This window comes from Triturus cristatus, chromosome 4_1 (genome assembly GCF_964204655.1).
Source record: "Triturus cristatus chromosome 4_1, aTriCri1.1, whole genome shotgun sequence".
NCBI lineage: Eukaryota > Metazoa > Chordata > Amphibia > Caudata > Salamandridae > Triturus > Triturus cristatus.
The window spans coordinates 476083058-476107708 of NC_140585.1; the positions used below are offsets into that span (position 1 = coordinate 476083058).

The 24651-nt window shown below is 42.1% G+C and overlaps 1 protein-coding gene across 8 annotated transcripts in view; it reads left to right on the forward strand.

The window, feature by feature from the left end:
- PIK3C2G (phosphatidylinositol-4-phosphate 3-kinase catalytic subunit type 2 gamma) overlaps window positions 1–24651 on the forward strand; it is a 2048585-nt gene that overhangs the window by 9501 nt on the left and 2014433 nt on the right. For 4 of the 8 annotated variants that reach the window (XM_085652678.1, XM_085652687.1, XM_085652677.1 and 1 more), the window contains exon 2: window positions 19421–19592. The exons of 1 other annotated variant lie outside the window; for it this stretch is intronic. The gene's annotated coding sequence lies outside the window, so the exon portion shown is untranslated. Of the gene's footprint in view, window positions 1–19420; window positions 19593–20571; window positions 20761–24651 lie in introns of those variants that run through there. 3 more of the 8 variants (XM_085652676.1, XM_085652686.1, XM_085652681.1) reach the window with 2 other exon arrangements.

Below are 24651 nucleotides of genomic sequence, written 5' to 3' on the forward strand. Positions count from 1 at the left end.
AACAAGCATTTACAATGCAACGTTCTCGGCATTGTTAAAGTTAGAGCTATTGGCATTACTCATGACATTATTTTTGTTTATGTTTTTGTTTTTAAAACATGTTTAGAAACGGCATTGTTATTTACAATGTCAATAGCTTAATCAGTGTGTGTGTAGGTGGCTCTGTGTGTGGGTGCAAATGCAATAGGTCTCGCATTTGAGAGTGATTAAGCTATTGACATTGTGAATAACAATGCCAATAGCTCTAACTTTACCAATGCCGAGACCATTGCATTGTAAATGCTTGTTTATTACGTTTGCTGCTAACAATTTTTCCAAATTACTTTTTGTAGTAACATGTTTGCCAGCTCATGCACAACTTTACAAAGTGCTGATATCGTGAACTTATTCCAAGTCTTGTTGCAAAGAAAAAAAAACACAACTTTGACGACCATAATTAAAATTAATAATGACCACTTTGCCACACACAGGAGGGAAATAGCATGAGATAAGCTCTTATGTCCTTTTCGTCTTTTTAGAGGTGTGTAAAATTGTGAAGTCTGAAGGCTTGCTAAGCTGTGTAAAACTGCATAGCGATCTGTAGTTAAAAAAAATGAGGCAACCAAAACACCAACAGCAATATTCACCACAACATCTTACAATACCCCAGTCACCATTTTCCGTCACCCATCTCAATATGAACAGCCTGGTCAATATGCTTTCCAGCTCGGTGAAACACTCTCGAACCGCTATCTCGGTGACAGTCCGCAACTTGGCTTCCCCAGCCACGGCATACGTTTCAACACTTGCACTCCACTTAAAACCCAGACCGGCTTGCCCCGGTCACCTATTGGTGGACTGTAGGGGAGTGCAGTGTGCATCAACCATGCCCTGCTTCATGTCATTGATGCCCCCTTACCCATGGACAATGAAGGAGGACAAATGTGGCATTCATCAAATGAAGCAAGAAATGCCACACCCAGGCTGCACACTCCAAGAGGGGCCCAATAGAGACGGGGCAAGGCGGCTGGGACACCTTATTTCAATGATGCACTGATAGTTCTTAATTTATAAAAATGGTATAGATTAAGAATTATCTGGAATTTTGCCTGGTACCCACATACCAGAATTTCAACATTCCCCAAAACGTCACATTGCATCATTGCATATGCTGACGACCACTGTTTATCTGCAAAATCCTTTGCATTAAATACAAACGCTATTTGACTCGTAGAGAGCAGTGATGAAACAGTTCTGTGAAAAATGTAAATGATGCTCAAAAATATTAACCAGAGATTTAACCCATGAAAATCATGATGTGGAAGAAATAGAAAAAAAATGCTACATTTAGAAATGTTTGACGCCATAAATTGAAAGGCGTGCATTACTCCACAAGCTGATGGAAACTTTGATCAGCTTTGTTTTCATTAATTTCCCTCTATGAAGAATATTGTAATGTGAATTTAATTCCAGCATCAACCAATGTTATATTGTGGGCGTTTAATTTGGCAAGTGTAGTGCGCCCTCTATGGACAGTGGTCTCTTATTCTGTATGATGTTTGGTATTCCTGATAGGCCCGAGGCCAGACTGGGAAACCAAAAGCAGCCCTGGCAAAAATGGTCTAACCAGCCCCACTGCCTTCGTCTCCTCACACTATCCATTCTCTCTCTCCTCACCTCTCCATCTTCTTCTCTGATCACTTTCTCTCTGACTTCTCCCTCCCTCTTTTTCGCTCCCTTGAAGCCTCCCTATGCAGAAGCAGGAGCAACCCTGGGCTTTCAAAACCAGCCTAAGGGATCGAGTGTACCGGGGACATGCCCTGTGAAATTAATGGCCATTCCCCCCTCCCCCGCTGGGCCCTAATATTTAGTCACTTCAATTCTGTAGATAACCTGTTCACGGCACTGCGTTGCCTTAGTAAGAACCAGCATGATTTTCTTGTTCTAAAAAACATCCAGGGCACATGGAAAATCTTCCCTCATGTTCTGAGTTTTATTTTGTTTACCGTGATATGCCACTCACAAACGGTTCACTGACAGAATATCGACACCTGAAATATCTCCATACCACAATATCGAGTAATAAATATCGATGTCAAAAATATCGATATCCTATATTTATAATAATTAGAATGGTAAGTACAAAATTATTGCAAACAAATATCAATGTCATAAATTCATAAATATAGTTGTACAAAATATTGTGTGTGTATATATATATACATAAATGTGCATGTATATATACAAAAAATAATAAATCTTAAATATATTAAATAATAAAATTTATATTTAAAAAACGTAGATTTAATATACATTTTAACAAAGATAACCAATAAACTTAATTTAAAAAACGTAAACACACATATATAATTTTATATATATATATATATATATATATATATATATATATATATATATATATACTTTCAAACAATAAACTATTCATTTTAATTTATTTCATAATTTTTTAATTATATAAAAATGTAACAAATATATATCTATATATATATACATACACCAATACCATAAAATCTATTAAAAAAAACATTCTATTGTAAATTCAAACATTAAACTATTTAAAAATCTTTAAACTTACATTTCCCACTCTAGTCAGTGCAACAGTAGGGAAAGTGTTGGATAGAGGAGGGGTAAAAATTACTATTCCAACTCCAGTGAGTGCAACAGTATGGAAAGTATTGGATAGCAGAGGAATAACATTTACTATTTCCACTCCAGTCAGTGTAACAGTAGGAAAAGTGTTGGATAGCGAAGGGGTGAAAATTACTATTGCCATTCCAATGAGTGCAACAATTAGTAAAGTGTTGGATAGTGGAGGAGAACAAATTAATATTTACACTCCAGTCAGTGCATCAGTAGGGAAAGTGTTGGATACGAGAGGGGTAAAAATTACTAGTCCCACTCCAGTGAGTGCAACACTAGGGAAAGAGTTGGATAGCCAAGGGTTAACAATTACTATTCCCACTTCAATGAGTACAACAGTAGGGAAAGTTTTGGATAGCAAAAGGGTAAAAATGACTATTACCTCTCCAGTGAGTGCAACAGTAGGGAAGGTGTTGGATAGCGCAGGGTTAAAATGTACTATTCCCACTGCAGTCAGTGCAACAGTGGGGAAAGTGTTGGATTGTGGAGGGGTACAAATTACTATTCCCACTCCAGTCAGTTAAAATTAAAAACAAACAAAATATCATCAACAATTGTTTTAAACAAAATAGATAAATAAATATATTTATGTTAAAAATGTAAATACAAATATATTTAATATTTTAAATTAAAAAAATAAAACATATTAAAATGTTAAATACAAATCACAAATACCTACAAATATCATATTAAAGAAAATAAAAAATTATCAAACAAATAAATATTTTTAGTTAGACATTATTTATAAACAAAAACATTATTTAGTACATACATTTAGTTTATTTACTACCTATTTTATAACACCACACAATTCACAACCCATATCTAAATTAAAACAAAATATGTACTTCCATAATTGTGTAATTAATTCTAAAAAAGAAATACTATTAATTAAAAAACAAATTAAAACACATACACATTTATCAACTTGCCACATTTACCTCTATAATCCCCACAACCCACACCTAAAATTAAACTGTAAAAAAGTTAATTACACAATTAAAATCTCTTTTCAATTAAAAAACTAATAGTATTTAACAACTAATTAGAAAGTAAGGAAAATTAGTTAACTCTCCACCCTTTACCTCTATAAAACCAAAACACACACAAAAAAATAAACAATTACCTTAATTAATTACCAATTAATTATTATGAACTTATTATTAATTAATTTAGCGTAGATTACTTCCCACTCTTTACCCCTATAAACCTCACAACCTGTACCTAAAATTAATTGCACAATTTCCATATTTAATTTTTAATTAAATAATTAATATTAATTAACAACTAATTAATTATTAATAAAACATAAATTACTTTCTACCTTATACCTCTATAAACCCCACAACCCACACATAACATATACAATAGCAAAAACACAATTAACACTATAAAATCTCAATTGAAGGAATATTAATAAATAAAAAATAACCATTAATGTATTGTGATTAAATTACTCCCACCCTCTTCCCCTATAACCCCCAAAACCCACCACGGAACTAAAAAATGCTAAATGTAATTAGAATAAAATTGATAACTACAGAAAGTGTAACACACATATTAAAAAACATAAACAATACTTATACAAAAAATACATCACATACATTTAAAATATATACTAAAATACATAAAACTAATTAAAAAATCGATATTTTAAACAACTATATTTTTGCAAACAGTATTAATGGATTCTATATTTTTTTAAACAACATTTCTTGCCTAAAAGTCGATATTCTTGACCACGATATTCTTGCTGTCGATATTTCTGTGTCACAATATTTACAACTCAATATTTGTGTAGGTCGACATTTTCAATTTAATATTTTGTCTAAATACCCTTTCAGACACCACAGTCACAGTAACCAAAGTGAAAGCAGGCGCTGTTGGGCTGCTTATATCCTTTGATGAATGCCTAGCTTGACCTACAGCAAGGGGGTGTGCTTTCCTATAAGTGTTGCATCCATTTTATTTTGTAATTGTATTTATATAGCGCTTACTACCCCAAACAAGGCATTAAAGCCCTTTTCTGGTGAGCTGCACACGACTCTGGAACCCAAAGGATTAGGGGTGGATTAGTATAGGGAAATATTAATTGTTAGTTCCAGCAGCAGACATGTGAGTCTATTAAGTTGATCAAATAGGATAAAGAAGGAATAGAGGAGGGAAGAGTCTAGATAGTGTTATTTGGTGGATCATATTAATTAGATCAGAAAGGGAGATCATAGTAGTAAAATTAGGTTTTGGGATGAGTCAAAAGAGGGATACACGAGGAAAAAGTCCAGCAAGTGTTATTTTGGAGATCATAGTAGTGAAATGAAGTTTTGGGTGAGTCAAGAAGGGATGGAGGAGGGAAGAGGCTAGAAAGGGTTATATGTGAGTGTTACTCGGATATATATTTACCTTAGGGAAATGAAAAGAAAAGCGGCGGTTGGCAAAACAGGAACAAGTTGCATTAATTAAATGCAGTGGCTGGGAGAGTCTTGACAGAATGCGTTTGAGGAAAGTCTCTCGGTGTACAAAGTTTTGCCTGACATTACATACATCTTGTGAAGTACAGTAAAGTCCTTTCTACATTCCTGAAAAAGCATCTCAGTCATAAATTAACAAGTTTGGGCATCTGATAAGGACACAGATTGCTCTCAACCTCGTGTATGTGTACAGATGTCCGGCATGAGGAGCACATGATCACTACGTGTGGTGTGCATGTGGTATGCTGCTTGGTTGTTTGTTTCTATCTAAATGTGGTATCTAACCTTGTGGTATTTTTGGAGAATTTGACCAAACATGTTTTATTGGAGCCAATTTACTCAGACTTGTTAGTGGTGCAACTATCTATTTGTGGGATTGGTCAGCCTTTTTCCTGGGGGTGCATTTGTCTTTGGGTTAAGAGAGACTCCACCTGTGATTTGTCATTCTATACGTGTGGGTCGCAGGACCTGCCTGACCACATATTTCTGACTCTGGGTTGATCGGGAGGTCCCTTTAGGTAAATCCAACAGCAATGATAGGATTTCATTGGAACTCCTGAAAGTAATATGGTAGTCACTGGTATAATTTATATTAACATTCTCAACATTGTGCGCACAGTTGTCATAGCATACATCAACTTTGTCTTTACTGATATTGACATAGTGATGCATGCCAAAATCATAGCATACATCAACATCGTTTTTACTGGTAACAACATTGTCATTCATTCATGGATTATGGCATACATTTACATCGTTACTGCCAGTAATAATATTGTTGTGCGGGTATACATTATGGTATGCATTGACATTGCATTTATTGCTATTGCCGTTATCAGACCTGCACATATCATGGTATTCATTGACATCGTATTTGCCCATTCCAACACTACCCCCAGTTGATTCTTCAACTACTCTAGCCTCCTCATATGGCATGACAGTTAGATTATTCAAAAGTATGTGTGTCAATCAATCAATCAGGGCTTTTAGAGTGCACTACTCATCCGTGAGGGGCTCAATGCGCTGGGGGGGGGAAGGTTGGAAGCAGCTCTGTAGATCATTCGAAGAGCCAGGTCTTGTGGTAATTTCTGAATTGCTGCAGTGTTCCGCTTCATCGGATGCGGAAGGGGAGTTTGTTCAAGGTCTTGGCCGCCAGGTAGGAGAAGGATCTGCCACCTGCTCTGGCCCTGTGGATGCGGGGGACTGTGGCTAGGGGGAGGTCAGCAGTGTCTCTTGGGGGCGTGGAAGGAGATTTGTTTGTTGAGGTATTGGGATCTGGTGTTATGGAGGGCTTTGTAGGCGTGTGTGAGCAGAGTGAAGGTTATTGTTCTTTCGACGGGGAGCCTGTGGACGTTGCGGAGGATAAGTCTGACTGCAGCGTTCTGGATGGTCTAGAGTTTGTGGAGGAGTTTTATGTTGATTCCGGAGTAGAGGGCGTTTCTGTAGTCCAGTCTGCTTGTGATGTGTGCATAGGTGACGGTGTTCCTGGTGTTGGGGAGGATCCATTTGAAGGTTTTGCAAAGAATGCAGAGGGGGTTAAAGCAAGTGGAGGACACGAGTTGATCTGGGTGTTCATGGTGAGTGAAGAGTTGAGTATAATGCGGAGGTTGCATGCGTGGTCTGTTGGGGTGGGTGGGTTTCTGAAGGCAGAAGGCCACCAGGTGTTGAATGAGGGCTTCTGTTTTCTCTTAGTTGAGCTTCAGATAGCTGCTGCTTATCCAGGTTGTGACGTCTTTCACCCCTTCTTGGAAATTGCGCCTGGTGATGTCAGGTTCCTTTGTGAAGGAGAGGAAGAGCTGGGTGTCATCAGCGTATGAGACTATGTTGAGTGTGTGTTTTCTGACGATGGTTGTGAGGGGGGTCATGTAGCCATTGAAGAACGTGAGGCTATAGGAGGATCCCTGGGGTACTCCGCATCTGATCTCTGTTGGTTCAGAGAGGAAGGGCAAGAGTGTCTGTTATGTTTTCCCTGGCTATGTGCATGCTACCTTTAGTGATGACTGCGTTTTAACAGCAGGAAACCCTCACTAGTAGAAAGACACATAATCCAAGTGCAACATTGAAAACTGCCATTAGTGCTGTGAATAGTTTGTAGACCCATAGGGGGATTAATGAAAAGATACTATGCAACCAGTCCTGCTCCAGGGCACCTCCCTCCTTCCTCATGTCAGTTTGCAGATGATGCAGTTTTTGGATAGTACGAGCTAGTGTCCCATTGTCCATATCATTTCTAGGACTAAAGGAAAGTACAACAGGAAGCACAAATCTTGGCACACACTCCACTCTCCATCACAGTCTTCAAGTCAAACTCGTACTGATGTTGCATCAGAAAAAAGACGGATGGCTCTCAGTTCTTTCTTGATTGTGTTTAGGCCGAGCTCAGAGTGGAGTCAGTGCTAAGCATACAAAACTTTGCTGCATCTCTGTGATACAACATCACCCCAGAGGCTCCCATATCAAACAGTCACTCCATCCAGATAAGCAAAGCCTCCAAGGGTCTCTGTTGAAATTTGTCTAGAATGTCATTAATCTCCAGCAGAGTAAAATTTTCCATGCAATCCATCGTAACCCTCCGTGGATACATTGGCCACCCTGTAGCTTGCGTTGATATATGGGCTGTGCATGAACAACCATTTGATCTTCCAACTCACCCTAGCTACTAGTTTGGCCACTCTCTCCGCCAGAATCTGAAAATTCTGAAGAATCCCAAAAAAGTCCACCCCATGCTTCTGCATCCCAGTCAATTCCTGCCTTTGCAATGGCGAAGTGCACTTTTCTCTTATTAACGTTCCCCCTTCTTTACTTATATTTATACTGTGCTCCGCGTACGGCAGCTTTCTCAGCCATGGTCTGGTAAGTTTCCAATTTATCGTGCAATAACTTATTTTCACATGTTAGCATCATAGAAATATTCTTGACTCCTGCCAGCTGATTTTCTATTTGATCATGTTCCTGCTGTAACTGAACACATTTTTCATGCATTTTAAGATGGCACATAAGGAACCAGCCTCTTCACTCTAACGTGCTAAGCCCTTTCCCTTTCTCAATAGGCACTTTCTGCAAACATTCGACCACTTTTGCTGGCTCAGTGTCAGCTATACATGCATTCCAGTTTTCTATTAGCCCAGCACAATGAGATCACTTGTGCGCAAACATACCACAGGGGGCTACTTCCCACCTGGTATCTCATTTGACATCTGGGAAGGTGTCTTTGTCTTTTTGTAAAATATTTTTCCCCATTTACGTTTGTATCCTGCCAACTATGGCAAAAATGTTCTGCTTTTAACTTGAAGCAATGGGACACACTTGAACTCAGCACTCCCAAAATGAGGCAAATATATGTATGTATTACTGCACCTTTAAATGATACACATAGAAAAGGAACTCAGATCTCTCAAAATGAGGCAAGAAAACGAATTTAGGTGCATTTAGAATATAACATGTGTATTTATTGGTACCACACTTTTAGAAGAAAGACAAAATATACGTGCAACAAGGAACCTTCACTGATGTCAAATGAAAGAATTAAATATAAAGAGCATGTATACACGGCATAAAAATATATAAAATATATACACAAAGTAAGTAATATAAATACATCACTGAAAGAGTGTCTTTAAACATTCAGGCCAGCATAACTGGAGGAGCCCTTGACAGTTAGGCAGAAGTCTGTATCAAGAACACTAAACATTACCCTGTGACAGTGTGTCCACTTTACAGGTGATCTCCTTCCTGAGCGCTAATATTCCCTGTCTTTTAATACCTTTTACTCAACATAGGGAAAAGTTTCTAGAAACCTCTCCCCCTTTCTTCTGTTATGAAAACAAGGCTGACCGTACCTGTCTGCATCAAGGTCCAGCACCGAAGCTGTCCTGGCCTCCGTGTTTAGCTCCGGGGCAGAGCGGTACATTCCGCCCATTTCTCTGGTAAAAACAATCTTGATTCTGTGCACAGTACCAACTGCGCATCCCACACAATATGTTCCAGCTTAGTCTTCACGGTGAAGAACGAAAGCAGATAAAAAAGCAAAAACATACCCTCCCCACCCAGCAACTGTATGAGAGAACAGAAAATGGAGTCAGTTACACAAAATGGAGTTGATGGGGAATGTATTTTTCCTAAGAGCATCACAATCACAGTGAAGGCTTCCCTCTCAATTGCACTCTATCTTTGTTCTCTGGGGAGTATTTGCCTGCTAACGAAGGCAACTGGCTGATTCTGGCCCGCTTCATTTACTTGTGCCAACAATGCCCCAATCCCTTGTTCTGATGCATCTGTCTGCACCACAAATCCCTTTGTGTGGTCAGGAGCTGGAAACACTGGTGCTAAACACAAAGCCTCCTTCAGAGTGTCAAAGGCTTTCTAAAACTCTGGGGTCCAAATCACCTTTTTGGGCTGCTTCTTTGAGGTTTGTTCTGTCAGGGGAGTCACAATGGTCCCATAATTCTGAACACACCTCCTGTAGTGCCCAGTCAGGCCAAGAAAGGCCCTGACCTGTGTCTGGGTTTTAGGAGCCTCACAATCCAGGGTGGTCTGGATCTTGGGCTGAAGAGGTTATACATGGCCTCCACAAACTAGATGGCCTATGTACACCACTAAACTCTGCCCTATCTGGCACTTGCTTACCTTGATAGTCAGCTGAAGACTTCCTTCGGGTGGACCAGATGCTCCTCCCAGGTGGAACTGAGTACACCTATATCCTCAAGATAAGCTGCACTAAAAGTTACCAATCCAGACATGACTCTGTTAACCAACATTTGGAAGGTGGCAGGGGCATTCTTTGAACCAAAGGGCATCACCTCTCTTTTGCTCCTGAATTTAGGGCAATCTACCAGTAACCGGAGGGCAGATAGATAGTACTCAGTTACTTTGTAGCCCCTAACCTATCAATGAGCTCATCAGCTCTAGGTATGGGGTGAGCATCAGTCTCAGTGACTGCATTCAAACCTCTGTAGTCCACACAAAACCTTAATTTTTTCTTCCCCATAGGGGATCAGGTTTAGGTACCAGTATCACTGGACTGGCCCTTGGACTAGAGCGCTCAATAATCCCCCAACTCTAGCTTCTTGGCTACCTGAGCCTTACTCCTTGCTCTGACCTGGTCAGACAACCTGTACAGCTTGTATTTGACAGGTAGGCTATCACCAGTGTCCACATCATGGACACACCAAGTAGTGAATCCAGGGAACAGCCCAGCAAACTGCTTTAACAGTTGTATGGAGTCTTTTTACTGCTGGTGTGTCAACTTGGGAGACAGTACAACTCTGTCCACTGACCCATTTGCACATTAGCGGCGAGGTCTGGCAAAGGCTTACTTTCATCCTCCAATCCTTCATCTATGACCATCAGCATGGTCATGTCTGTCCTGTCTTGCTGGGTTTCAGTCTGTTGACATGAAGGACCCTGTGAAGATTCCTTGGGGTGCCAAGGTCCACCAAGTAGGTGGCCTCACCCTTTTTCTCTAAACTTTGATAGGCTTCAGTCCATTTCTTATGGAGGCCCTGGGGGCCACAGGCTCCAACACCCACATAAATTGTCCTGGATGGTACTGAGGCATAGTAGCCCTCTAGTCATGCCAGAGCTGCTTAGATTCCTTGAGAGGCTTCTCCCAGCAATCTCTCACAAAACACAATGGGCCTCTTACAGGGTGCCCAAACAGTAACTCAAAGGGGCTTTCTGTGGGACCTCCCTGTAAGAACAGCATTCATGGGAGGAGAACATCCTATCTCCTGAGCTTGCCAGACAAGCCCATAATCATGCCCTTTGGGGTCAGATTGAACCTTCCCACCAGACCATTAGTCTGGGATGATATGGGGTGGTAAACTTATAGATAACACCACATTCATCCCACATCGCTTACAGATATAAACTTTGTCTGAGACCACCACCTTTGAGAAACCCACTCTGATGAGGACACCAAGCAGGGCCCTGGACACTATGGGAGCAGTGACCGCCTTGAGGAATATTGCCTCAGAATATCTGGTGGCATGGTCCACTACCACCACTATGTCTATTGCCTGAGGCAATAGGTGGTTGGTCTAGGGGACCAATAATGTAATTCCCAAACCTCTCAAAGGGAGTCCCAACCACTGGCGGGTTATCAAGGGAGCTTGCCACTGGCCTGACAGGTGACACAGGAGCTACAGAACTCCTTTACATTGGCAGACATGCTGGGTCTATAGAAATGTGTGACCAGCCTATTCCAGGTGTTGATCTGACCCACATGTCCTGCCAAGGATATGTCATGGCTAAAAGTGAGGAGAAACTCTCTATACTTGTGGGGGACCACCACACCCCTGGTTGCCCATAGTTTTAGGTCCCTTGCCTCAGTAAAGAACATCACCCTGCTCTTGCCTGGAGGCAGTCTGCCTCAGGCCCTCAAGAGTAGGACACTATCTTTATCCTTGGCATCTTCTCTGGTGGTTCTACCGGCTCCTTGCAATTCTGCCAAGACAGATCTTGCAGGGGTGGAGTCCCTACCTCAGAGGCCAGATCCTCCCCTCAGGGTTCGATTCCTCCTGTATCTCTGGACCTTCATCAGCTGGCTCACCAAACCCTTTGCTCTTTCTCTTGTTCTTGGAGGTTTTTCCCATTGTATTTAAATAACATGAGAGGAGCCCCCCTTACACCAAAGGGACAGGGGACCAAAATGACAACCAGTCAAAATAAAAAGTTTCCCTTTGGCTATAAAGAATGTAACACTTACGTAAACAAACTAAACTAATTAAAAACAACACAGCCATTCATCCAATAAAGGCCAATATCACCAAGAAGCACTGTATCAATTTATATAAAATTGTACACTTTTATTTAAAAGTTAGAACATTGCTTCAAAACATATTCAATTTAACAATAAATATGTGGAAAACATGCTGTCCATAAAGACCCATATGAAAATTTAAATAAACACCACAATTATTTCATGTACTAATTGGCAAGCCTAATTAAAAACAGCATTAAACATTTTGACTGATTTTGCCCATTGTTCCAAGGAACAAGTGCCAAGCACTCCCTGACATGCAGTCTGTGACCTATTCACATCACATACCGATTCAGGAATGTCCAGCATCTGGGCATGGACCTTCCTTTTCTCCCGATCGTTCAGAAGCTCCAAGACCATTTCTCAGTACAAACTCTGCTGGGAGGGTAGGAGATACAACTACCTTCTAAGGGCCAATCACATCTCCCCATTCCAAGCTCAACATTATCATGAGATGGAGCTTGGGTCTGCTGTCTGCATAGGTTACCTGTTGGAATACACTATGTACGATCTGCTTTTGAGAAACCAGTCTGTCCACAACCATAGTCGAATTGGTTTCTGTTTCTCTCAGAGCCTCAACTACTATACTGGTGATCTTAGGTATTTGCCTGTACTTCTCCATGCTTGGAGGTAAGGCTGCCAGGGCTTGCAACTTCCAGCCCACCAACAGAAAATAAGGTACCCTCTCCCCGGGCCAACTTCTATCCCCACACCTACAGCAGTAATCGCCTGCGAATGCCCACCAGTTTGTGCTTCTTGGAGCAGACAGCATCTCCTCTCTTGTGTCCTCGTGGCTTGCAGTCAAAACAGTTCCCTATCATTGTAGGATCAAAGAAAGTGGAAAGGTGTAGTGGCCATCTCTTTGTATATGTGTTTGTGGACCTTTTGAGGACTCTTTTGCTTTTTATCTTGGTTACTCAGGGCTTTCCCCGGGGAGGAGACATGTCCCCCTTTTCCTTTTGATCACCCCCTGGTACTTCTTGGTCACCCTGGTGCGAACCTACTCATCTGCTGTCTCACCCAGTTCCCTGGGACTAGATAGTTTAAAGTCAACTCGATACTAGTGTAACTTATCCAAGGGACAGTTACTTAATATGTGCTGCTTCATGAACAAATTGTAGAGCCCCTTTTAGGTACTTACCTGGTTACCCTGTATCCAAGCCTCTAGTGCCTTTACTGAGAGGTCTACAAAGCCTGCCCAAAATTGGGTTCTGACTTTCTGGGTGTCCCTGAACTTCATCCTGCACTGCTCTGTAGTGAGACCAAATGTCTTGGTCAGATATTGGGAGTAGGAATCGACTTTCTCCCCATCTAGGTTCAGAGACCTATCCCTCCTAGCTACTGAATCAACTCTCACAGGAGTGAACTCCAGTATTGAGAGCTCACCCTCCTTATCCATAGGGCCCTCTCAATGCTGTCAGCCACTTATGTATATCATCACCTTCCTGATACTTAGGGACAATCCACTTGGGCAGCATTGGGTCAAACCCACCACCCCTAGCCACCTCTACCTCTTCTTTGCCACCACCATGTATTTGTTCTTTCCTTGTCCACTTCTTTTTGGCAAGGGCCAATTTCTCTGCCTCTAAAGCTTTGTAGGCTTACTAGGCCTCAAGTTCTCTCTCCCTGATTGACAGCTCTACTCTTCCCCTGGTGAATCCGCTCCATCCATTAGCTTTAGGCAGGACCCCAGTTATGGTAGAAGTGGACAGGTATTCTGTCCAATCCTCACTGAGACCTAAGGGGTCTTCTTCCCTCTCTACTTCTTCTGGAGCCTCCTGGGTCTCAGAGGGTGTCTCTGCTCGTTGGGCCTCTGCCCAGGCTGTAAAGGACTTCACCAGCTCAGACTTCCTAGTATTGGTGGAAACTGGTAATTCCCTAGCCCTAAACAACCCCCTGTGGTCTACTACAGTGAGTATGGGTAGGCTAGCCAGTTCAATCTCCACAGTAAGTTTTGGGTCACATACAAAAAAAACTGCTGCAAAAATTGAGTTAGAACAATTCATAAAAATCACATAAAAAAAATTAATTGATATTAGTCCAAATTAAAAATCAAAAAAAAATTGGACTAGATTAATTTAGAGTATGTTTGTTGCCCACTTAAATGCTGGCTCGTGTTATTAAACACACATACTCGATCCCACCACTGCACACCAAATGTTGGAAGGTGATTTATTGGTAAGTGCAGATACGTACCTACAATTAGTAATAACACATTCACAAATAAGGTCCAGTCTAGTCTTAATAATCCTTCCTCAACCCTTAGTAGCTTGGCTGACAATCAGTCAGGCTTAACTTAGGAGACAGGTGTGTAAAGCACTTAATATCACTAAAACAGTAAATAATGAAGAAACAATACAAAATAAAAATCCAATACCAATTTCATAAAAATAGAAAATATGTTATCTTTAAAATGACACCAAAACAACAATAATCCAACGTAGGGATCGGTAGATCAGAATTTGCATTTAAAGTAAAAAATTTGCTTTCTCGCACCTCAAAGTAAAAAGTGTCAGCCAAAGCTATCTGGTCACCATGGACAGGGAATAAGTAAAAAATTCAGGCCGAACGAGATGGAGTGTGGGTTGGCTATGATGAACGGTAGGACCTAGTTAAGTTTTTACCTTCTGACTTAGTAACTTATTTAGAGCTTTTTCTGTCAACGTCGAGCAGTAGTCTTCTGCAATCCAGCTTGCAGTTCGACAACAGTGGACAGCTGCAGCACAATGCCTTAGTGATTCATGGATGTCTTTGTCTTCATCATCGACGTTGAAGAGATCCGGCCCTTTCAGCAGACAAACCTGCAAGTGAGCCTGAGTTGCAGTTCAATGTCGCCTTTTGACACCCATCATCAAGGTCAGTGGACTCATGGAGCTTTTTCCAAAAAGGTGTCCAAAAGTTTCCAAACTTCCAGAACTTCTTCTAGAAGGTCTCTTGTGGGTCTATGAGGGTCCACAAAACGAGCCAGGGGTCCATAAGCTCTGATTTGCCTCTTGGGGGTTTGGGACTACAATTCCCACATTGCACCTGGATAAATTCTTTTAAGGTCCAGGTGAAGCTGGTCAGCTAGGTTGGTCTTTGTTGGAGATGCTTTAGTTGACTTCTTCCAGCACTTGTCTTCCTTTTGCTGATCAGGGACTCCACTCTTTAATATTGGAAGCCAGGCAAGCCCTCTTTTGTGTAGCTCTGGTGGAAAATTCTGCTCCGCTTGCAGAGTTTCGGAATTTGAGCACTTTGCACTATGTGAAGTAGTGCGGAGTTACTGGATTCTTCCATCTGGCCCGAAACAGAGTTTCTATTTCTGTTTGTGCGCTCACAATTAGTTTTTGGCTCATGCTTGCAAGCACCATGATATTCTTGCGCTGCTAGCAAGTACGTGTGAGATTTCGCATGCGCTCGCACGGCTTCCGGCCTCGACGGCACCAATATAGTGTCACTCGCCACCGCAAATGCACCTCAAGTAGCTTTTCTGCTCCAGAAGTAGCTAAATCTACTCAAAAAGAGGTTTTGAGTTGATTTTTTTCCAAACAGGAAGTGAGTGCCCCACAGACTACCTAGACTCCAACCTCCTGTTCCTGTCCAACAAGGCTCTTCTAAGTTCTTTGTCCATCGCCTGGTCACTTTTCATTTGGATTTGGAGCTGGAAGGATCACACTCTTTGTCCTCTGCATACATATCATTCGATTTAGGACTTTGTATTTGAGATTTCACAAGCAAGTTAGAAAAAACTCTTGTATAAGGGTGTTGTTTGTTTGATAGAGGACATGCATCAGTATGTATTTGTACTTGTATTTGATTTTTCAAATGTATTGTGGTGAGTAGCCTGCAGTTTCAGTAGGAGCCTAGTTATATTTTTGCATTTATTTTTCCTTCTTTTGTCAAGGAACAATGTTGTACAGTTCAGTACATTTTCCTCATGTTTGTCAAATTTGCAATGTTTTTTTTTTGCTATGTGGACCTGTCAGTAGGCCCAGGCCAATACTAGTCATGGGTGCATGAAGCAACTGTTTCTGTGGTATATGTTGTTTTAAGGCATAATTTAGGTCTGGGATGGCACTGGATGAAATTAAAAATGTGGTGCTTTATTTTTGGTGTGTGCGAAAAGTGTAAATGTGGGGTAATATTTGATGCCTTGGGAGGATGTGTGTTTTGTTGTATAGATTTTATAGATCAGTTCATTTTCGTATTTTTTTCATTGCTGAATTAATGGTAGTGTTTTCTACAGTGTTACCATGCCTCTTTTGTCTAGCTAGTGAGTGCCCTTTTGTCTAGCTAGCGAGTGCAATTACAATAGGACACCATTTGTCTTTGTTCTACATGCCATGAGGCCAGGGGCCATTTTGTGTAGCCTGTGTCCATAGGCCTGAATGTGTTCTTTGTTCCCCATGTGTCCTTGCTTGCTGTTACTGTATGGCCATGTGGCTGGCAACCATTTTGTGCATCCAGACAGTGTCCTGTTGCCATATTCTTGCATGTGTTCTTTGTTCCCTGTGCATCCTTGCTCACTGTTGTTGTTTGACCATGTGGCTGGCAGCCATTTTGTGCATGCAGCCAGTGTGTCTTTGCCATATGTTTGCATGTGCTCTTTTTTCCCCATGTTTCTTTACTCCCTGTTATTGTTTGAAAATTTGGCTGGGAGCTATTTTGTATGTCTAGCCAGTGTGCCTTTGCAATAGACTTGCATGTGTTCTTTGTTCCCTCTGCCTCCTTGCGCTCTGTTGCTGATTGACTATGTGGCTGGTGGCCATTTTGTGCATCCAGCCAGTGTGCCTTTGTCATAGGCTTACTTGGATGGATGTGATATCAGTTTAATAATATGCTTGAAGATCATTATAGTATATTTATAACAACCCCTTCAGACCGAGAACTTGATAAATGATCTGCAGACGACCATGGAACAACGACCTATCCCACCTCAAACCATCCTCTCCACCTTCCGTACTTCTATTCCTTTGTAACCCGACCCCCTCCCCCCCACCCCGGTCTCTTTCCCAAAAACAACACCTCATGGAACTCTTTTAAAATGTTTGAGAGACGTACAATTCAAAATATTCTAACAATGCTCAAACCCTTAAACCACTTCAATGTCCCTCTACCTCCCAGTTTCTCAAGGAGATCATACCTGCATTACTCCCACTTTGGACGAAGATTGTTAATGCCTCCCTCCTTCAAGGCACTATCCCTGAATTCCTAAAGTTCGGTCAGGTTTCCCCCATCCTAAAAAAAAACAAAAGCAGATCAAACCGACTTAAACAACTTCCAACCTATCTCCAATATTCCTACCTGAGCGAAGCTTCTTGAAAAAGGTGTTCACATCCAGCTCTGTAACCACATAGATCATTTCCATATATTAGACCAATTTCAATCAGCTCCCATCCAAGGTAAAGCACAGAATCAGCTATCACACACATAGTGGACAATGTCACAAAAATGTTGGACCAGAACCAATCCTGTCTTTAATCCTCCTTGACCTATCGTCAACATTTTATACTGTTAAGCATGATAACAGGTCTCAAAGAGTCAAGGTTACTCGCTTGGTCACTTTAGGGGTCCCACAGGGCTCCTCACTTTCTGCCACTCTCTTCAACCTGTTCATGGAACGTCTTGCAGAATTTTTTTGTTCATCCAACATACACTATCACATGTACACTGATGATACCCAACTATACTTAAAAGCCTCCATCCCAAAAGACATCGGCTCCCTCAGCACATCTCTGTGGAAAACTAAAAATTGGCTAGCATCCAATCACCTCAATCTAAAATCTACAAAAATGAATTCCTACTAAATGCCCCACCTAGCCAGTCACCTGTCATTGAAGAATGGTTGAAATATGTAACAGATCTCAACTGCATTTCACAAGTCATTGACTCTGTGAGATCCCTAGGTTTAACTCTCGACAAGAACTTCAACATGCAGAAACACCTCAGTGCCACCACCAAAGGAGCGAATCACCAAATCAGCCTTCTAAGGCAATTTAACCCTTCCTCCCCCCGAATGACTTCAAGCATGTAGTACAAGTCCTAATTATTCCCAGGTTGTACTAGGAAAGTGCAACCCTCTCTGGTCTGCCCAGATCCATACTGGCTCCTCTGAGTGCCTCACTCAACTCTGCTGCTAAGCTCATCACCAGCTAAAAAAGAAACACCCACATCACCCCTGATCTGAAATCGCTGAACTGGTTCTATTATAAAGCAAGAACCCTGCTAAAAATTGCCTGCATGAAGCACAAAGCCCGCTACTATAAAACCCTTGGATATCTTGCTCAGAAACTATAACTCTCTGGTGGCTCCAGATCATTCAGAGCTTCCAACACCTTACTTCTGAAAACTAGGAGATTCCACAAGAAGAAAACGTACAACCAATCTTTCTCTGGGATTGCTCCAAGAATTTGGAACTCTTTGCCCCCTGAAATCAGAAGGAATCCCTCAACTCTATCCTTCAAGAAAGAAGTCAAAGTACTCCTTATGAACACATTTCTTCCCTAGATCCTAAGATTCCCACCCTGATTCCTCAATTTTCATCATGACTACGGCATACTGACCCATTTGTGTTTTTAACTTCTCAGTTCTGACACTACCCTCACTTTCCTCGACAATGCATGTTCCTGAAATTTTCTTGACTATGATGCTTTTGTTTTTATTGGTTTATCACCTCTGCTCACCGAACATTGTAAAGCTTACCCTTCCTTTACAGATACTTCTTTATCATGTATTTTTCTCGAATACAATATTATTGTTATTATTGCTCTGTTCTCTGCATACTTGTAAAGAGCTCTGATACTCGCAAGGGCCATGTTTGTGCTATATAAAACTATTAAAATTAATAAATAAATAAAATAAAACTCCTCCATAAGTGAATTGTTTCAGAGCTAGAAGAAAGAGCATTTAGATATCTAATAACCTGGGTCTCTGGGGCAGAAGGACTGTCTGCAATGCATATAACTGAACTGTGCCATACTCAGTCCTCTTTCCTTCCACAACAGATTGATGATGTGCTGCTCATCACCCTGATGCATATTGTTCTTGTGCTGTAGTTGTCTTTGCCACACCTTTACCCAAATCCCCTTCCCCATCCATTCATCAAACCCTTAACCCTCATGCCTTAGGCTGTGTCATTTTTTCGGGAGGTGTGTCTTGATTTACACCAAATCGATCATACACTTAGTGGGTTGGATGTGGTTAAATGCAACACCAACTCAGTGCAAGATTGTCTATTACCTGAGAAATAAACCACACCAGCCCCACTTACCTAACCATGCACAAGTAAGAATCATCGTTCAGGCCTTTGTTATGTGTAAATAAAAAGTTTAACCTTGTCGACTACAGAGTACAGGCTTTGAGTACATTTTCCTGACCGGAGGATTTCATAACTTTGGTTCTCAAATTCCATGCTCACCATTGCTCAGAATAATTTTCTATTGCTAGTTTTAGTTTTAATAAATGGTATTCTTTGATGTGCCATGGTGGTTGTAGTCTGTGGTCAGTCTTTCTGAAGCTATAATATAAATGTATATGTATAACCTTCTGAATCTCTGTTTTTCATTCAATTTAGTTGCCTGTGATCCTTTTTGATTGATCCTACAGTTGGAGATCACCTAGGTGGGAATGGGAAAGCCTTCCCTGTTAGTGCACTACCACACCGAAGGCACCTTGGGAAACCCTCCAGCAAGGTGTTGGAAGATTGACAGGGGGAGCAGCTGCCAGCCATCACTTCATCTCTTCAGGTAAGAGAACTATGGGGTGAAATGAACTATGTACCTAACTTATACTGCAGATGGGATAAGTAATTGTGTATCTATGTTTCTGTAGGCAATAAAGGGAATGACTGCATACTGTCATAACTGGTGTACAATTTGAGAAATAGATTAAAAAGACAGGCTGTGTGAAGCGGCACATGTGCAAAATTAAAAGAAAAAAACACAAAAAGCACTTAAAACATAGAGTCTTCTTTCACTTGGGTGCTGATATGAGAATTAAAGAAGGTAACAAAAATAGGTTAGTGATACAGTTAATCTCTCCTAGAAAATATTTTGACAGGTAAACGCAGTACCATATCGACTTTATACTTAATGGTGGTAGGTGAACTCCTTTCCGCCAGCGGAGTTCAGAGAGTTTTTGTCACTCCGCGCTGCGCTTGGAGTGAAAACTCTTCCTACGTGACATGTCGAAATTTACAGGTGCTTGCCTCTGCGCTCACCCGACAACTGCTGTATTCTCCAAATGCCAGAACAACAGCACAATGCCAGTAGTTATTTACTGCCCCCTTGACTGTCCAACTAGGTTACTGTAGCTGATCAACACTCAGTAGCTGTGGGCGAGGGGTGGAGTGCTGTTGCTTTTGATAGACATGTGGCCCCAGACCCTCTCAGCCCCTGACAGCACCCCCAGACCCTGTTCTGCAGCATTCTATAAAACCTGGGCAGTATTTTTTTCATGAAATCACAGCTTCCTTCTGCATGAAGGAAAGCTGGATGAGACCATTCACATGGTAGGGGGATCCAGTTTCACTTTGATCAAGCCTTGCAGCTGTCTGCTTGTTTCAGGGATAGCCTATATTCTAGGTCCCTTTTACAGTTTTATGAGGGACTGACGCAGACCAGTTCCTGCTTGTGCTTACGAACTTGTAGCTGACTGTTCACTCATGAGCCTGCCTCTCTTACTGTGCCGGGCTCCTGGGTAAGCCCGTCCCAGCCTGGGCTTTTCCCACTCCTTCTTTCTGCAGGGTTTGCTTGCCTGGAAGTGGTTGCTCTCACCCGCCTTTCTTTTACCATGGTCGGGTCCATGGATCCCTGGATGGCCCCCGCCCTTAAGTGCCTGCTCTGGGCAGACCTGTTGCACAATGGCCTTGTGGGATGGTGTTCCTGCTGCTGCCGATGGTGTGCTTAGTCAAAGGTAAGTGCACAAGGCGCTGCAACAGGAGTGTGGAGTTTGTGGGTACCAACTAGTTCCCCAACTATGTAGCCATCGCCCCAAGTTAAGATGGTTGCTGTAGGGTGTGGGTGGTGTTCTGCTCACTTTATCCCCTCTGGCGTGGTAGTGTCTGATTTTCCGACCGAGCTCCAGAAATTTGCATGGCTCCTTTAATGGAGCCCTGATTGCAGCACGGCAAAAAAGACTGTCAGTCTCTGAATTAGTGCACTCTCCGGCACCAAGGATTGAAAAAAACCTTTGCGAAATCATTTAGATATTTTCATTGTAGTGATAGCCGGCTATTTAAAAGAAAGAATCACACTTGGCACTATATTGTACTGAGAGAAGGTGCTTTTATCCGTGTAATGATTTCGGTGCTTTGTGGCACACCATGAAGGCATTTTCACATCATTATGCCTGCATCATATTTGGAGTGCCCACTGGCCGACCAATACTCCGCATGTTGAGGAGCTCCCTGGAATTTGACGGAGTTTGTCAGCAATTCCACTGTATTACGCGGAGTGAATCTCCACAAGCTCCACAGAGGTCTAATATACTTGTCTAAATCAGATTACCTATATTATCGAGATGATCTATTCCTAATTTCCAAAACCTTACTGTTGTGCTATATGCATTTATATAAATTGTGAGATCATGTGATGAACATTGCTTCCATTTTATTTTAACTGCGCTTTGTGAACACGGTTTCATCTTGTGTCTTTCTGATCCTACCTTTCAACTGCTAAGGCAGACAGGGTAGATTACTTGCGTACACACAGAAATGTTTCACGGAGCGGGTGAGATAAGGAGAACAGACAGTGGGGGCGGCTTAGCCCAAGGATGAGAAAATGAAAAACTTTGCCTCAGCTCTCATTGGAGCCTGGCCCTCTCTAGTGAGTGATCTCAATGCAAAGGGAGTAGCCAGTGCCTTCAGTATAGATGAAGGGGGAGGGAGCTTCTAAAAGCCTCTCTCTGTGTTAGTAAAAGGTATTAAAGACAGGGAATCTTGGCTCTCAGGTAGGAGCTAGCCTGTGAAGCGGACGCATTATCAAAGAAATGTTCAGTGTAACTGATCGAGACTACTGACACAGGGCTCCCGGTCGTGCTGGCCAGAATGTTGATAGACACTCTTTCGGTGATGTATTTATCTTACTTTTTGTAATAATGCCATAAGTTTCATTGCTCTGTGTATATATTTCATATGTTTTTTTGCTGTGTATACATGCTCTTTATATTTGGCTTCTTTGACTTGACATCTGGGAAGATGCCTTGTTGAACATATATTTTGTCCTCCTTTTAAAAGTGTGGTCCTCATAAGTATACATGTTTCATTTTATAATGCACCTAGATTAGTTTACTTGTCTCATTTTGAGAGTGATGAATTCCTTTTCTATGTGTGTCATTTAAAGGTGCAGTCATATATATATAGTTTCCGACAGACAGTTTTCCTTTTTAATGCATAGATGCATATTTTGCATTCCACATCACTAAAACATTTTTTGGGACCGTACAAGCTGCAAGAAAAATTATACAGAGAATGCTAACTCACTGATATTATATTGATACTAATACCACATCACTACTATCTTAGTGACAGGAGGGCAGAGGAGTGAGCATAACTTCTTAAATTATATGCCCAAGCAAGTACCTACAGCAATGAGCAGGACTAGGTAGCACCGAACATCTGGCTTGCTCAGCGAGAACAGGTGGCTGAGCACTACTCCGCCTGTTTGTGCAGAGTTAGGCAGAGTCTGTGGAGTTTTTTTTTTACTCCACAGAATTCCTTATAGCGGAACACCGCAAACTCCACCCACCCCTACTTTTTTGAAGCCTTGTGTGTGCAGCAGGTGCAGTCCTTGTGAGTCTAGTCCTCTCTTTGTGCAGACCAATGGTTCAGTGAGACAGCCCTTCTTCTTTTGATGTCTTTAAGCAGGCAATCTTAGGGGCTGTGCAGCTCTCCAATACTTTTTCCAGATTCTGGGCTGACAATATCAGAGGCATCCATAACCAATGGGGTTTAAGTTGCCACCCTCTGTGATGACCACTTCCTTAGAAGTGAGCATATTTTTGTCCCAGAATACACATCTCAGTCAACATCAAAATGGAGAAAATCTCTCCTGGGAGTTCAGGTCTGGCTCACACAACCCACAGGTGTTGTTAACTTTCCCTACACTCCCCAGCCCCTCTCCTAATTGAATTAGGAGGATCCCATCTGCCTGGGGGTGCAGGAAGGGGGGATGGGCCTGGTTCCTGTACTATCCGAGCTTCTCCCTTGGAAGACCCAGCCCCCTTCCTGTCCTGACATCTGCAGGCAGCAGATCTCCCATCAGATGACCTCTTTGTTTCAGCCCAGGTCTCTTCACACCTAATCAGGAGCAGTTTGGCTAATCAGAAGAAGTTGCTACAGTGCTGCTTTAGGTAACTTCAGGAAAGCAAGCTCTAAAACTAATTTTCTGGAGTGGAGGTAAACCACCAGAGCTGTCCATCTACCTAGATGTTCTACACTCAGACCTCAATTTAAGGCTCTTGACAATGCAATAGGATGTTGACTATTTAGGCGTGCACCCTCTGTACCTAGAAACTAAATGCGAGTCCCTAGCACAATGAAAGGAAAAACTGGAAGGCTCTTCTGCACAACTCCAGAACCAGCTACAGGTTATGCTCTTAAAATGCAAAGACTTAGAAAGCCGTTCACAACGGGATAACATTCGCCTATGGAATCTGGGAGAAGAGGGCCCAGTCTTGGAAACATATGTGGTGGGCTTGTTCTCCAAGCTCTTAGGACACAAACAGGCCAAGGTAAATATAAAACGGGTTCACAGAGTGGGCCCACCCATAGCTGGTGAAGGTAAATGACCGAAGGATGTACTTGCCAAGTTGCACTCTTTTAAGGTGAAAGAAGCAATGTTGCAAGCTGCAATACAAAAGGACTCAATCTCGTTTCAAGGGACAACATGCTCTGTATTTCAAGACACTCGACCAGTCAGGGATAAACTGCACCACAATCGCATCAGGTATAGGTGGACTGATCCCTTTGGCATCGCATTTGAATAGCAAAATAAGTCCTACCACTTTACAGAAGTAGTGAAAGCGGCAACACTGTTGGGCTTACCACCCCCAGACTGCAGAGATGTCGAGAGGCCGTGAGAGAGACCCATCGCAGGTTTGATGTCAGGAACTGAAAAATGACAAAGGTTTTCACAGAGACGCATGAAAAGACATGGAAATTTCTGGCGTCCCAGCTTCCACTGCAGCAATACCAATACAAGGCCCAGATTGTATTATATTTTGAACTGTTTAGCCTTTTTTTTGGCTCACCAACTTTGTAACTCCCCTTGCTGTGATAATACTCATTGTTCACTCATATTAGCTATAAGCTTTATTTGACAAGAGTTGCTGACCTCCTGCGAAAAGGGTTCCCTCATTTTAAGAATGCAATGTGTATTACTGCTATTTTTTTTTATTTTTTAGCGACATGTTTCCAGAGCGCCATAGTGGTGTGTCGCCTGTACACCCACACTGATGAGAGTTATGACTGATCATTACCAAAGTTTGGGAACTAAGGGGGTTATTAGGATGGCGGGCAGACTTAAGTCTGCCCGTCACCCTAGCGGTGCTGTGACCGGCTGCCAGACGTGCGGCAGTCCCACACCGCTAATTAGGAAGTGACCGTAACCCTGGCAGTGGCATTCCGCATGTTTGACATTGCGGCGGGTGGTGCTCACAGCAGCACCCACCGCAATGCCAAAGTGCCATGGTGGGAATTTCCATGCACAACGTGGCAGGCACCGTGTGGTGCCTGCCACCTTGTGCATGGAAATATACGGGGGTACAATGGGTACCCCCCAAGTGCACCATGCAACGAGCCCCCAA